The 13,508-nt window shown below is 46.2% G+C and overlaps 1 protein-coding gene across 1 annotated transcript in view; it reads left to right on the top strand.

The window, feature by feature from the left end:
• The window catches only part of LOC143805494 (relaxin receptor 1-like), a 371,702-nt gene that overhangs the window by 151,548 nt on the left and 206,646 nt on the right, over positions 1-13,508 (top strand). The window lies entirely within an intron of this gene.

Raw genomic sequence — 13,508 nt, 5'->3', positions numbered from 1 at the left:
GGTAAGTATTTCAACGTTGCAAGTGCTGTGATCCTGAGCAAGCAGGGGGGCACACTTGTTCGCATTGGCACTGGCACAGGGCCCCTCAAAGTACAGCGGTGTGTTTGCACGGCGGGGGCGCCTCCCACCAGCAGCGACACTTTTGCGTACTCTGAGGGGCCCTGTGCCAGTGACGTCGCCAACGAGTATGCCCCCCCCACCTGATGAAGGAACCTGCACTTTCATCTGCACCTTCCTCTTTGTCCCTGTGTAAGGTGGTATAACATGCGGGAAGGGGAACCTTACTTTCAGCAGGGTCAGATTCTGGCTGTGTAGAGTGCAAGGGGAATGTAGTGGTCTAGGTCAATGTACCAGCAGACTCATCTAGCAGTGGCTGGGCAATGGGCAGGATGAGGAGGAAACAGATATAGGGCCAAAGAATAAAGTAGGCTACATGCAGTTCAAAATTGGTAACAGGACTAAACAGGCGGCATTGCTTTGTTCAGTGGAGTAGCAAACCCAGGAGCAGCAGACACTGTTTTAAGGGCCCAAACACACTAATAGGCCAAATGCAGTTTAATATCTGATACTTTAGGCCAAAAGCCTAAGACTGAAGCTCAGCTTTATTCAGTTGAGGGCAAACACCAGGGAGGGGCAGACACCGTTAGTAGGCCCTAACCACCAATTTTTAAAAACACAGCACTTAATGAGAGCCAGAAGGTTGAAGCTCAGCTTTATTCAGTTGAGGACAAACACCAGGGAGGGGCAGACACCGTTAGTAGGCCGTAACCAAAGTTGAAGGCCAAATGCAGTTTAATATCTGATACTATAGGCCGAAAGCCAGAAGGTGGAAGCTCAGCTTTATTCAGTTGAGGGCAAACACCAGGGAGGGGCAGACACCGTTAGTAGGCCCTAACCACCAATTTTTAAAAACACAGCACTTAATGAGAGCCAGAAGGTTGAAGCTCAGCTTTATTCAGTTGAGGACAAACACCAGGCAGGGGTAGACACCGTTAGTAGGCCCTAACCACCAATTTTTAAAAACACAGCACTTAATGAGAGCCAGAAGGTTGAAGCTCAGCTTTATTCAGTTGAGGACAAACACCAGGGAGGGGCAGACACCGTTAGTAGGCCGTAACCAAAGTTGAAGGCCAAATGCAGTTTAATTTCTGATACTATAGGCCGAAAGCCAGAAGGTGGAAGCTCCGATTTAGACAGTGGAGGACAATTTGAATTAGGGACTGCAGACAGACTTAGTAGGCTGTCCCCTGTGGACCATGCATCCACCACATTAACCCATTGCGCCTTAAAGGACATGTAATCTTCCGTGGCCATGCCTACAGGTCCATGCGTCTGTTGTCAGGTGCACCTTTGTACTCACAGATTGCCAGAGTGCATGGACAATGCGGTATTTTACATGCTGGTGGAGGGTTGGGATGGCTTTTCTCGCAAAAGAAGTGTCGACTGGTTAGCTTGTAGCGTGGTACAGCGTAGTCCATCATGGCCTTATTAATAGTAAATAAAATATATAACTAGGCTCTATGAACTTTTAAATAGGTTCCAGGGGTACACGGGCAGCATTGGTGTGGTCAGTGGAGGAGTATTGCAAGTAGTATTGTAAGTAACAAAGGCCTAAAATAACAAACAATAGGCAGGCATGGCAGTTTTAAATCGGTTACATGGATACACAGGCAGGCACTCCAGGCAGCATTGTGGTCAGTGGAGGAGTATTGCAGGTAGGGGCCGCAGACAGGCTATCAAAGGCCTAAAATAACAAACAATAGGCAGGCATGGCAGTTTAAAATCGGTTACATGGATACACAGGCAGGCACTCCAGGCAGCATTGTGGTCAGTGGAGGAGTATTGCAAGTAGGGGCCGCAGACAGGCTATCAAAGGCCTAAAATAACAAACAATAGGCAGGCATGGCAGTTTAAAATCGGTTACATGGATACACAGGCAGGCAGCATTGTGGTCAGTGGAGGAGTATTGCAGGTAGGGGCCGCAGACAGGCTATCAAAGGCCTAAAATAACAAACAATAGGCAGGCATGGCAGTTTTAAATCGGTTACATGGATACACAGGCAGGCAGCATTGTGGTCAGTGGAGGAGTATTGCAGGTAGGGGCCGCAGACAGGCTATCAAAGGCCAAAAATAACAAACAATAGGCAGGCATGGCAGTTTTAAATCGGTTACATGGATACACAGGCAGGCAGCATTGTGGTCAGTGGAGGAGTATTGCAAGAAGTGTCTGACACAGTTAGTACTCCCAAAAAATAAATAGATGTTAATGTCTCGCAAAACAACTATAAATAAAAAAAAGGGTGGCATTCTTAGGTACAGGGGTGGGCTCATCTGCAGAGTTTATGACAAAGTAATTTGGCAGTAAATTAGTATTTACTGGTGTCAATATAGGACACTGACCCAGACTACTGTAACTATCATCATAGATGTCAACAAATTGGTATTGATTGTCAGTGCCAGGCATTGAATGATGTCAGCGCATAGATTAAACATTGGTGGAGCTGTGCGAGATAATTTGGCACGTGGTAGAGCACAGTTTCAGCTGGGGGGGGGACTCTCTTGTGGCCGGCGGTACCGCCCCAGGGCCCCTCATGTTACAACGGTGTGTCTGACGTTGGGTGCGCACCACCACCGCCAGAGACACTACATTGTACTATGAGGGACCCAGTGGCAGTGCCGTCGACCAAAAGCGAGCACACCCACCTCTTCTGACAAACAGCACTGTAACTAACGGGTGCTTGCGCCAAGTGTCGAGAGTGAGACAACGGCCCCGTGGGGGGAGTTTTCCCATTGGGGGAGGTGTAAACATGTCGTATGCTGGTCAAACAGCTGCTGCAAATTAAGAGATTTTAACACTCAGTAAGACCAGTCCACAAGTAAGACCTTTTTATAGGAAAGCTAGGTGTCAGCCGGGAAAGGTGGGGCAAAATAATTTGAAATCCAGGAGTGGTTCATTTTAATGAAGGTGAGATCATCCACATTTTGGGTAGCCAGACGAGTCCTTTTTTCGGTTAATATTGAACCAGCAGCACTGAATACTCTTTCTGATAGCACACTAGCTGCTGGGCAAGCAAGCTCCTGCAACGCATATTCTGCCAATTCAGGCCAGGAGTCTAATTTGGATGCCCAGTAATCAAATGGGAATGACGGTTGAGGGAGAACATCAATAAGGGCTGAAAAATAGTTAGTAACCATACTGGACAAATGTTGTCTCCTGTCACTTTGAATAGATGCTGCAGTACCTGTCCTGTCTGCGGTCATTGCGAAATCACTCCACAACCTGGTCAGAAAACCCCTCTGTCCAACGCCACTTCTGATCTGTGCATCTCTAACACCTCTGCCCTGTAGCCCCCTGCAGCTCGTGTGAGAACCATCACCGGCGCTGTGTGCTGGGAATGCCTGAATCAAACGGTCTACAAGAGTAGCTTGTTTGGTTGCTAATATTTGTTTGAGGTTCTCATGTGGCATAATATTTTGCAATTTGCCTTTATAGCGAGGGTCAAGGATGCAGGCCAACCAGTAATCGTCATCGCTCATCATTTTAATAATGCGTGGGTCTTTTTTGAGGATACGTAAGGCATAATCTGCCATGTGGGCCAAAGTTCCAGTTGGCAAATCTGCGGTTGCGCTGGTTTGAGGGGCAGTTACAGGCAAATCTACGTCACTTGTCTCCCTTACAAAAACAGAACCCGGCCTTGCAACGCCACTAAGTTCTGTTGGCCCAGGAGAAGCTTCCTCAGTAAAAAAGTACTCATCCCCATCATCCTCCTCGTCCTCCTCCTCCTCTTCGCCCGCTACCGCGTCCTCTACACGGCCCTGACCAGACAATGGCTGACTGTCATCAAGGCTTTCCTCTTCCTCGGCTGCAGACGCCTGCTCCTTTATGTGCATCAAACTTTGCATCAGCAGACGCATTAGGGGGATGCTCATGCTTATTATTGCGTTGTCTGCACTAACCAGCCGTGTGCATTCCTCAAAACACTGAAGGACTTGACACAGGTCTTGTAGCTTCGACCACTGCACACCTGACAACTCCATGTCTGCCATCCAACTGCCTGCCCGTGTATCCTCCCACAAATACATAACAGCACGCCTCTGTTCGCACACTCTCTGAAGCATGTGCAGTGTGGAGGTCCACCTTGTTGCAACGTCGATGATTAGGCGATGCTGAGGAAGGTTCAAAGAACGCTGATAGTTCTGCATATGGCTGGAGTGTACAGGCGAACGGCGGATATGCGAGCAAAGTCTGCGCACTTTGAGGAGCAGGTCGGATAACCCCGGATAACTTTTCAGGAAGCACTGCACCACCAGGTTTAAGGTGTGAGCCAGGCAAGGAATGTGTTTCAGTTGGGAAAGGGCTATGGCAGCCATGAAATTCCTTCCGTTATCACTCACTACCTTGCCTGCCTCAAGATGTACAGTGCCCAGCCATGACTGAGTTTCTTTCTGCAAGAACTCGGACAGAACTTCCGTGGTGTGTCTGTTGTCGCCCAAACACTTCATTGCCAATACAGCCTGCTGACGCTTGCCACTAGCTGTCCCATAATGGCACACCTGGTGTACAACAGTGGCAGCTGCGGATGGAGTGGATGTGCGACTGCGGTCTGTGGACGAGCTCTCGCTTCTGCAGGAGGAGGAGGGGGGGCGAACACCTACAGCCAACTCTTTCCTTGACCGTTGGCTAGGCAGAACTGTCCCAATATTGCTGTCCCCTGTGGAGCCTGCATCCACCACATTCACCCAGTGTGCCATGATGGACACGTAGCGTCCCTGGCCATGCCTACTGGTCCATGCATCTGTTGTCAGGTGCACCTTTGTAGTCACAGACTGCCTGAGTGCATGGACGATGCGGTCTTTAACATGCTGTTGGAGGGCTGGGATGGCTTTTCTAGAAAAGAAGTGCCAACTGGGTAGCTCGTAGCGTGGTACAGCCAAGTCCATCAGCGCTTTGAAAGCTTCGCTTTCAACTAACCGGTAGGGCATCATCTCTAATGAGATTAGTCTAGCAATGTGGGCGTTCAAACCCTGTGTACGCGGATGCGAGGATGAGTACTTCCTTTTCCTAACAAGAGTCTCATGTAGGGTGAGCTGGACTGGAGAGCTGGAGATCGTGGAACTAGCGGTGGTGCCGGTGGACATGGGTGAGTGAGAGAGGGTTGGAGATGGTATTCTTGCCGGTGCCCTACATGCAGTGTTTCCTACTACTAACCTGGTGATTCCCTGACTGCTTTGGCCTGGCGACGAAAGCTGCACAGATACTGCAGGTGGTGTGGGAAATGGTCGGCTTACAGGGAGGGAAGGGATGTAGCGTTGCTGACTAGCTTCATTGGCCGAGGGTGCTGCAACCTTTAGGGACGTTTGGTAGTTAGTCCAGGCTTGCAAATGCATGGTGGATAAATGTCTATGCATGCAACTTGTATTTAGACTTTTAAGATTCTGACCTCTGCTTAAGGTAGTTGAACATTTTTGACAGATGACTTTGCGCTGATCATTTGGATGTTGTTTAAAAAAATGCCAGACTGCACTCTTTCTACTATCGGATACCTTTTCAGGCATTGCAGACTGAGCTTCTTTAACCGGATGGCCACGCTGTCCTCCAACTGGTTTAGGTTTTGCCACGCATTTTTGGCCAGATACGGGCCCGGTAGATGGAACCTGTTGTGATGTTGATGCCTGCTGCGGCTCCTCCTCCTCCGCTTCAGAACTACTGCCGCCTGCACCCTGTTCCCCCAATGGCTGCCAATCGGGGTCCACAAATGGGTCATTTATGACCTCCTCTTCTATGTTGTGTGCAACTTCGTCTGTGTCACCGTGTAAGCCGGTGGTATTGCGTTCGTGACGGAGCACCATAGTCTCCGCTGGTTTTGATTCTGCCTCAGTACACTGCGAGGGCAATGTTCTGGTCTGAGTCAAAGGAACAGCATAGTAATCTGGCTGTGGCTGTGCATCTGTGCACTCCATGTCCGATTCAACTTCTAATGGGCATAGCCTGTTAACTGTTTCACTGTGTAACCCAGGAACGGTATGTGTAAAGAGCTCCATGGAGTAATCTGTTGTGTCGACTGACGCATCCTTCACTGTTGTTTTTAGTGAAGGACACAAGGAAGCGACTTGTTCCTGACCGGGAGCATCCACTGACGATGCACTGCTCTGACATTTGGCACTTTCCGAGGAGGAGGCGAAAGAGTTAGAGGCAGAGTCAGCAATGAAAGCCAATACTTGTTCCTCCTGCTCCGGCTTCAAAAGTGGTTTTCCTACTCCCAGAAAAGAGAGCGTTCGAGGCCTTGTGTAGCCAGACAACGAACCTGGCTCAACAACTCGAGACTTAGGTGCTGTACTGCTTTTACCACGACCACCTGATGCTCCACCACCACTACCATCATTACCAGCTGACAATGACCGCCCACGGCCACGACCTCTTCCACTAGACTTCCTCATTGTTTGCAAAACGTAACCAAAGTAACGCTATTTGTTACTGTAAAACAACTTATCAGGTGAACTCAAACTTCTGTAGGATTTATATATACCTTTATAGGTGCCTGACACTGAAAGGAAAGTCAGGCCCAATGTTACACACTAGGTTTTCTGTGCCCCAATAATTTGAGACAGATGGCACACACAGGACCAGCACTCAAGCAGAAATGCCAATCTTAATCTCCCACTATTTTTTTTTTTTTTCTGGGAGAATTTACCCTAAAAAAAAAAAATGGCCAAGTATTGTACACAGTGTTTTCGGTGCCACACAATGACAGACAGATACCACACACAGCAATGGCACAGAGGCAGACTTGCCAATATTTATCTCCCACTAATTTTTTTTTTGGAAAAGGGAGAATGTACCCCCCCCAAAAAAAAAAATGGCCAAGTATTACACAGTGTTTTCGGTGCCACACAATGACAGACAGATGCCACACACAGCAATGGCACGGAGGCAGACTTGCCAATATTTATCTCCCACTAATTTTTTTTGGGGAAAAGGGAGAATTTAGCAAAAAAAAAAAAAATGGCCAAGTATTACACAGTGTTTTTGGTGGCACAGAATGAGAGACAGATACCACACACAGCAATGGCACGGAGGCAGACTTGCCAATATTTATCTCCCACTAATTTTTTTTTTGGAAAAGGGAGAATGTACCCAAAAAAAAAAAAAAATGGCCAAGTATTACACAGTGTTTTCGGTGCCACACAATGTGAGACAGATACCACACACAGCAATGGCACGGAGGCAGACTTGCCAATATTTATCTCCCTGCAGTTATCTCAGAAAAGTATGGCAGGCAGCTATAAAAAGGACTGCTGCACACAAAAGTATGGACAAACACACAAGATAGCTGTGCAGAAAGGAAGGAAAAACAGGATTTGTGCTTTGAAAAAAGCAGTTGGTTTGCACAGCGGCGTACACACAGGCACAGCAACGCAGCTATCAGGGTCAGGGAGGCTTCTAGTGCAGCCCAATGAGCTACAGCGCTGAGGAAAAAAAAATGTAGCTTCCACTGTCCCTGCAATCAAAAGGTGGTGTTGGACAGTGGAAATCGCTACAGCATAAGCGGTTTGTAGCTTTATGTACCCTGCCTATCACTATCCCTGCTTCCAAAGAAGATGTAGCAACCTCTCCCTACGCTCAGATCAGCAGCAGTAAGATGGCGGTCGGCGGGAACGCCCCTTTATAGCCCCTGTGACGCCGCAGAAAGCAAGCCAATCACTGCAATGCCCTTCTCTAAGATGGTGGGGACTGAGATCTATGTCATCACGCTGCCCACACTCTGCGTCCACCTTCATTGGTTGAGAAATGGCGCTTTTAGCGTCATTGAAACGCGACTTTGGCGCGAAAGTCGCGTACCGCATGGCAGACCCCACACAGGGATCGGCTCGGTTTCATGAGACGCCGACTTTGCCAAAAGTCGGCGACTTATGAAAATGAACGATCCGTTTCGCTCAACCCTAGTTAACAGTTTAATTGGAAGACCCTCTTGCAGTCCTGATGTTTCCAAAAGAGTATGATTCTAATTAAAAAAGTGCTCCCATATATACTTTTATTATTAGATGAATGTACATGTGCCTGTAATGTAGTGTGAATGTATTAATATGTTCACCTACCGCCGCTTTCTCCGATGTTCTGCGCCATTCGTCTTCGCTTCTCAGTGACATCACTACAATTCCGATTAGCTGGCTTATTTTATGCTCTATGTGTGAGCCGGAAGTCTCCATAGACTTACATTGTTAAAGCCACTTCTGGGTCACACAGAGCACAGCGTGACTCTGTTAGTCTCTGCAGAGCGGTGATGTCACGGAAAGGAAGAGCAGAACAGCCCTGGACACCGGAGAGAGCACCGGTAGGTGAGTATATTAATACACTCACACTATATTGAATGCATGTGTACACACATTTAATAAAAAATATAGATGGGTGTGCTTACTTTAAAGGTGTTGTCTTAAACTACAATTCAGCAGTCACTATATGTAACCTTGGATTTCTGAATCTTCACTTCGCATGTGTGATGCCCCAGGGTCCTGGTTGTCACAGTGGCATTGCTTTCCTCATGGGGTGAGTGATGTCACGCTTGGAAGCGATGGAGGATTCCTTTTAACAGGTAATTAGCACATACAACACCATTCTGACTTCAGGCCAGAAGGGGGAGCTCTACACTCAACTTCAGGGGAGCTGCTCTCTCTTTGGTAAGGAGGAGGAGTTAGTTGTTGGGCAGTTGCTAGGCAGTTAGGAAGATTTAGACAGTTGGTGCTGGACAGCAGACTGGAGCAGTCTGAGGCAGAAGGACGGGTGAGGGGCCGTACAGCCTAAGGTGCTGTAGCTCCTAGATAGTGAGATACAGAAGGAAGAACAGCCTTCAGCTAACATGCCGGAGAGCAAAGCACAGGAGTGTGACAACAGGGGAGAATAGCTGTGACTGGGCTACATCCCTGATAGAGCGCAGACACCGGTAGCCAGAAGACTGAGGCTTTTGTGGGACTCTAAGACACATAGCAGAAACCGGCAGGACAGCTGGATTATACATCACCTGTTCGCCCTAACACCCAGGAGACACAGTGACACAGAGAGCCTGGGTCATGACAGAGACCCTGTAAAAAGGCTCGAGTCACCTGTCATACGGGTTTGTCCCAGTTCAACAAAGGGCAGAGATAACTGAGAGGACCTTGCTACAAAGCCATAGGCAGTAAGGGACTATAACACAGCGCTAGAAGGAAGGCTTTTAACTACACCTGATAAAGCTGGACTCTGAACTCGCTTCCATGCCGGCGGGACCCTGCCTGTAACTGTGATCTGGTGCCCTGGACTGTGGCTACCTGCTACCATCAGTAAACCAGGTAAAAAGACTGCACAACAGTGTCCTTTGTTCTTCACTGCACCACTCAACATCCTCCATCTATTCATCAAAAGCCCTGGGGACCTACTTCACCTTTGGGAAGTTATACCATCCGGCTGCCATAACATCACCCCAGAGGACCCCTTTAAGCAGCGTCAGACCACACTGACCGAATACCACAGGTGGAGTCACAAACTCTTATTATCTCACAAATCTCTTTAAAGACCTTTCCTTTAACATGGGCACCCAGGGCCACGGACCTAGTCGCCGCCACCATGACACATTCCTTTAAGGACCGGACCCGGTACCGAGTACCCCACTGCCCTGACGGGTGACGCACATGCACTGTGAGCGAAGAGGATTATCTGGTGTCAGCGATCATGTGATCACAAGTATGCGATATGCACACTCCCAACTACATTCTGACTAGATGGACGGCCTCGCTCATTGCAAGTGAATTGAGCAAGGCTGAAAACAGTCTAGTTGTAATGTGCCCGGGAGTATGTATATCATATACTTACGATCATATTACTGCCGTTACCCACACCGGAGAACCCTCACAGCGTAAATTATGTGCAATGTGAGAATTCAGAAGTATTCAGTCACATAGTGACTGCAGGCTGGTTAGTTTGACTGGATAACCCCTTTAAGTAGATTGACCTGCAACACAGATCAAAGATCTGAGCTGCAAACATGCAGTCAGGACAAATGCCTCTCATGACCAATAAAATTATATTCCTAATAAGTGAATACCACTAACATTCTGGACGTAAATATTGGCGCAGGTTTGCTTGGATCTTTATATGATGAGGTGATTACGATATATGAAGCAGGATGCTAGAGAGTCACAGGTGTAGGTCTAAGAGCGTGTCCATACAGAGCCTAAGCTCTGTGTGTATTCTCCAGCAGAAAATCTGTAATGAAATCTGCACTGAAATGGAGAGATTTTGTTGTGGCCTTTGTCAGGGATGTGCTGTGGATGTGGCATACTGAGGTGTTCCACTCCTCAACACATCAGTTTACACTTTTACTAAAATGTTTAGAATTGAGAGTCCTCAGTGGTTGATACCTTTTAATGGCTAACTGAAAACCATCGAGAAAAACAGACAGCAATACCAATGAAATAACAACAGAAGTACTGAAAAACAACCAAACTGCAACATGTACCAATTATTCAAACCCACCAACTCACATGCAACACATAGATCCCTTATTAGGTGCTAACGGCATCCTTTTCTATATCTATATTCAAGTGATTTCGGTATAAGTGCGATTCATAAAGTGCAATAGTATTATAGAGTGCAGTAGCGTTGTAATCAGCATATACAGGTGACTCCAATGTCTCAGGTCCAGTAATATGTAACCATAAATGCAAAGTTACCTATGTATGAATATCCCGTGGTGTCCGTAATTCCGTAGTTTCCCCAGTGCCCCAACGCGCGTTTCTTCCTTTCTGCTTCTTCCAGGACGCCTGCTGTTATTTAATTGATATTGCTGTCTGTTTTTCTCGATGGTTCCACCATGGGGTATTGTTCTGATGTAATATGCAGGTAGCTTTTTTTAAAACGTATGTTAATTGTTTCTATTGTCTTTAAATAAAATTTAACTAGAATTTTATCTATGGTTGGCTTCATTAAGGGGGCAGTAAAATAAGACCATCGTCTTTTGGTTTGTTTGTAATAATAGGTAGCAAATGTTTTATCCTACAAAATCTGGGCAAAAAATCTGATGCACAGAGAAGGACGTGAGGTGGCCAAACGTTTCAGGAGGCTTCAGCAGAACCTGGCAACTCATCGGGCACTGAGCTGTCTTTCAATTTTCCATGTGCATCCTGAATGTTCAGGGACAGTTGGCAAATACAATACGAGTTAATACTTTTCTGCATCAAGAATTCAATAGCGTTGTAGTTTAGATGAAGCGTACGACATCAGCCAATAATAATAAATGTACAAACCATTTCTAATATGGAAGTCATACTTGTTATGGGCTGGATGGTTAAGAAGAAATAAATAGAGCACAGAGAGACTCTGAACAAGACAGCAAAAATGTCAGACTTCACGTCAAGCGTTACATGTGTTTGTCAGGACCATCAAAGTGTGAACTGTATGGTGCTCGTTGCATGCACATTAGCCGCCTGACCAAACCCAAAGTGTTAAAGCCGAGTAGATCTCACGGATTCCATAATGTGCTTCAGAGCTGCGTCCTTCAGACTGATCCTTCACGCTTAATATTTTCCTCGTATGAGGTCAGAATTGTGTCTTATACAACTATCTGCAGCTTTTTAGAGCAGTAATAAAATATTTCTATACCAGACTGTTGATGATTGTAAATGACGGAGGTATAATACAGGGCATGAATTCACAGCAGTAAAATACAAGTGTGTGTCAGGTCTGGTGGGCTCCGAGCTCTGTGTTTAGACAGCGGGCAGATCATGATATTGAGCATGTGCGGTGTGGATTAAGATCACATGCTGTTATTATAAGAAACTATTTACACAACGCACAAACCTGAGCATTCATTATTATGGAGTGCAATAGGTTAATGGAAAATCTAAATACCATTATGCTTCCTAGTCTCCAGGACTAATTGTCTGTAATTAGATATCTGTTTACACTCGCCAGCCCACATTCACCATGTCTGCAAAACCTATCCATTGCCTAAAGTGGGCCTAACATAGGAGACAAGAACATCGGGAAAAGCTAGATCTAAACAGTGCCTTACCTAGATTGTAAAAAGCCAGGATATATCACCAATCCAATAACTGTGGTTACTTTGTTATTTTCCATCCCATCAATTCTGCGCTTTGATCTATATTTATCTGGTATCTGTATTTTTCATCTGACTCATACTTGTGATTAATAATGACATTTTGGTACTAGACTTGCCCAATTTAGGTACAAATCCATCCACATATTACAGGAATGAATTAGCAGTGTACAGAATAGAAATATGTTCTCTCATGAGAGTCAGGAATCCTTTTACTATGGTACTTCACTGAATGTCAGAAAATGAAAATTCGGAAATGAGGATGAGCAGACCACCATATAGTGGTTTCCATCACTGATAATTGCCTGCTTTTACAGGAGTTCTTCAACCTATACAGCGCGTCTAATGTGACCTAAAATGGAAAAAAAAGTCCAGAAAAATATATTTTTATATGTACCGCAAGAAAAAAACAGCTTTGTGTGACAAAGTGATCTACATTTGCCTGAGGCCTCATGTACAAGGTGAAGCCAATTTCACACAGGTTTTATGGCTGGAGAAGCCAGTCCCATATATCTGCAGTATAGAGTCAGGCGCTGTGTGTGTCGTGGGTTTACTGCAACAGAGAGGAGCCAGAAGCCTGCAGCGTCTGATTTCTCCTACACCTGCGCTGATTAGAAGCACTTCACCTTCATATTAAATGGTACAGGTTTCTGTTAGCAGTGCAGGAATTAATCTGCTCAGTTGAGAGCTCCTGGAAGCTTTCCTGCATTAAGGTACTCAGCTGTACACTGTTAGCCACTCCCATCTCCTATATAATCTGGGTCCTGGGTAGCACTCATTGTCAGAGTAGCTTATGCTGCATGGCTGGAGGTTGTTGGTGGTTGTTATTGGAGAAGGTGTTTGGTGGATTTATCTGTGACTTTTGCTAGGCTTTGAGTGTGTGATAATTCCCTTTCTTTTCCTACTTTGGTGTAACCCCATCCTTCACTGCTTGGTGCATTCCTCTGTTACATGTGTGAGTATATTTGGTATTTTTTGTTACCCCTGTTTGTATTACATTGTTAGTCTGGTTGGTGTATTATGGTACTACTCCTCTCTTCCCTGGGTTGGGGAGGGTACAGACTGAGGATGGATTCAGGAGCTAAGGCAAGGTATGTGGCCCTGGTGTCTTCTCCATCAGAAGTAATCCGGGGAATAGGGCTAGCTAAGGCGCCCCCAACATTAGGGACTGGCAAGGATCCCCTTGTCCTGGGACACCTGAAAAGAGAGAGTTGTGACAGTGTGATTATAGATGATCAGATCTTTTGAAACTCAAATTTGTAGTGTTTGTCAAGTTTTCCCAAAAATGTAATAGAAAGACAGAAACAAACCTGTTATTTCAATATATCAGAGTAGGTACAGCATTTCTCTATATCATTTGAATTTTTGGATTGTGATTCATAAACTAAGAGCTCGTGCGGGTGGCACTATGTGCACTCT

Source organism: Ranitomeya variabilis, chromosome 2, assembly GCF_051348905.1.
Source record: "Ranitomeya variabilis isolate aRanVar5 chromosome 2, aRanVar5.hap1, whole genome shotgun sequence".
In the NCBI taxonomy this organism is placed as follows: domain Eukaryota; kingdom Metazoa; phylum Chordata; class Amphibia; order Anura; family Dendrobatidae; genus Ranitomeya; species Ranitomeya variabilis.
Note: the sequence above shows the minus strand (reverse complement) of the source record. Positions and strands in the feature narration are given on the sequence as shown.